The sequence below is a fragment of the Physeter macrocephalus genome, chromosome 9, assembly GCF_002837175.3.
Source record: "Physeter macrocephalus isolate SW-GA chromosome 9, ASM283717v5, whole genome shotgun sequence".
Classification (NCBI taxonomy): domain Eukaryota; kingdom Metazoa; phylum Chordata; class Mammalia; order Artiodactyla; family Physeteridae; genus Physeter; species Physeter macrocephalus.
Genome location: NC_041222.1, coordinates 29639135 through 29642180, shown reverse-complemented (window position 1 = coordinate 29642180; position 3046 = coordinate 29639135). Strand labels below are relative to the sequence as shown.

The 3046-nt window shown below is 47.0% G+C and overlaps 1 non-coding gene across 1 annotated transcript; it reads right to left on the bottom strand.

Moving 5' to 3' along the window:
* Positions 1 to 472: 472 nt before the first annotated feature.
* LOC112065562 (U6 spliceosomal RNA) lies at positions 473 to 579 on the bottom strand. Its single transcript, XR_002892102.1, has one exon. It is a non-coding gene; the product is annotated as a U6 spliceosomal RNA (small nuclear RNA).
* Between the last annotated feature and the right edge of the window lie 2467 nt (positions 580 to 3046).

Genomic DNA, 3046 nt, shown 5'->3' with positions numbered 1-3046 from the left:
TGAGCCAGAGCAGGGCAGTGGTTGCTAAATTTGCTAAATATGGAGTAATTAGTGTTCTCTCTCCCATCCCACTCATAGGGTTGCTTGGAGTTTGGCCTTGCAAAACCTCAGTTTCCTCATCTGTAAAAATCTGGAAAACAGTTCATTTTGTCTGCTTCCTGGGCTGATAGTTGAGTGAGGACAGAATACGTTTGGTAAGAGGAAAGAGCTTGGTACACTGTAAGGCACTGAGGGAGAAGCAAGAATTTCTGGCCCCACCTGAAGGCTGTGTGTGTATCATCTTCCACCCACCCACAGTCCCAGGCATAGCCGGGGGAACTTCCATTGGCCTCTGTCCACAGTGCTGAAGTCACAGCCAAGCTAGCTGGGGATCTTCAGTCCCTCTTTTTTTTTTTTTTTTTTTTGGCAATATACTAATTTATCCATATATACATTCACTTTACATTATTACATTTTAATATTCATCAAAAACAAAAACATGGAACGCTTCATGAATTTGCACGGCATCCTTGCCCAGAGGCCATGCTAATCTTCTCTGTAATGTTCCAGTTTTAGTATATGTGCTGCTGAAGTGAGCACTTGAGTCCCTCTTTGTCCCATCTAAGTAAGCATCAAATACAGAGACTTCCAAACCCAAGGATTGCCCTAAAGCTCAGAAAGTAGTGCCAAAATGTTTTTTATTTCACTAATTTCAAGTATCTTTGTCTTAAAAAATAATAATAAATAAATAATAACACTCCTTTCAAAATTATAACAGGTACAAAACGGGCAAGATGTGATTTAGCAGGTCAGGGAGAACAGAGGATGCAGTCTTCACCTGGTGTGAGTGAACTACTAAAAAGCTGATGTAACCTGAGGCTACATGGAAAGAAGTTCAGGGTCAGAGGAGGGACGCGGGCTGGCTAGTATGCTGCACCAGCACTCCTGGAAAAACCTAACCAGAGCCAGGCATCATAAACTGAAACCCAGCCAGGGGAACATGGTCTTAGTGGCTGGAATTGAACAAGGCAGAGGAAGAACCCATGAAGGCCTGAGAGGTGTTCACCCTGTCAAGGAGCAGACTCAAGGGATGCAGATGGCTGATGTCTGGTAGATGGGACCAATGAAGTCAATGTGACCTCAAGCACAGAGCTAAGATCAAAGGTGGAAGAGAGACAGATTTCTGCTCAATACGACCAAAAGATAACTGAATACCAGGGAAGGTAGTGAAGCTGTATGAGAGCATATGACAGAAATGTGGAGTTGGGGGTGAAATGTCTTCCCAGGTGTCCAGTCCTCTTGAGACCTGCGATGCCAGTAAATGGTTAAGCACCTTCTGGTGCATCCCCAGCCCTGAGGCCTGCTGAGCTGTAGAGAAATCCATGCTTATACAGACCCAAGTGACCCCAAAGCATCAGCATCACTGGGTTGGGAACCTTTTTTTAGTTCAACCTCTTAAACCAACTGCTGTGCCTCCAGCTCTGAGTCCTGACCTGAGAGAAAAGATCCAAGATCCCAATATGGCTATTAATCCCCTTTCCAGGTGGGCTCTGGGAAGCATGCCTTTAGAAAGTGATCTTGCACGCCCTCTGCTGGTCATTCCCAGTACTGTTCTCTCACCCCAAAGAAAAACCCATTTGAACCTTTATGGTACTAGTCAGTGCACGTTCAGAACAGACGGGGAGACACGAGGCAAGTACCAGGGAGTTAGATCACTGGTCAGTGTTCAGTCAACGTACAGGATCATAACTGAATCTGTGGATGGTTCAAGTATCAGTATCAAGATTAGGGCTCATCTGTGTCTAGGAGGAGGGCTTAGACTGAGGCTGGGTGTAGGGAACTTGCTGGTCCAGGACTAAGACCAAGGTCAGTGTCTCAGGCTGAGGCCAAAGTTAGGGCTCATTGTGGGACTGAACTCTGGGCTCAAGTGTCAGCATGAAGTGTGTATCCAGGTGATATGCTAAGAGTCTGACCACAGGAAGGAGTCAGTCTGCATCCAGGGTAATGGGGTCAATGCAGTATTCCTATACCAGGTGGAAACATCAGATAATAAGCACCAGCCATTGGAGAACTCAAGCAGAGATATTGCCAGAGAAGAAGTATAAGAGATGGGGGACAGAATAAGCAAGTCACTAATTTCTAAGGACCTCCCAACCTTAAAGATGGAAATAGCCAAGCTAGAGCACCCCTTTCTCCTCAGAATGTGAATCTCAGTATTCTAGTTCCAGCTTCCTGTTAAATCCCCCCACTAACCCTAGTACTGCCATATACAAATTATAGGAACAATTTGGGGACAGGAGAGGTCCAAGGACCAGTCCTGTCATAGCAGAAAGCCGGCACTGTGGGGGTAGTCTTCCTTTCCCCCAGGATTCTCTGTGTCTACTGGCAACAAGGCTTGGCAGCCTCCCACACCCAGATCTTAGCAACCCTGGGAGCCCCTGGCAACTGCTGCCATGGTGACAAGACAGGGAAGTGAGAACAAGTTGGCGGCGGGGGGGGGGGGGGGGCGGGGGGGGCACTTCCCCTGGGGGCGTCAGGGTATGTGCAAGATAGGGCTCCCCCTCCCATACACAGTCTGGGAGGGAACATGTGCTCCTGTCTAAACACCTCCTCACTGGCACCCACCCCCGCCCCTGCCCCTCGGTTCTGGTTCCCTCAGGGTGAGGAAATGAGTGACATCTAGGGTTGTGACGTCTCCAGAGGGAGGGAGGGTGAGTGGGGGTGTTTGGAACTGACATGATCACAGATGCATGCATACACCGGCAGACATGGTGTCAGCATATCAACAGCCATGAAGCCACACTTCATCCACTCTTTGTCATGTAGACACAGGCCTACTTAGTCATTTAATCACATATGTACAGTAACACAAAATCACATACCTACAGCAAATAACAGAATCAGGCACACTACCACACAAAAATAATTACACAGATACACTCACTTACAAATTGCATGATAGATGCAACAAGACAAATAATTCCCAGGCTCAAACATTTACAGATGCACTCACATACCGAGATATCTGTGAACATACAGCGTAAGTTAACTTTCTTGAGCGTTAACT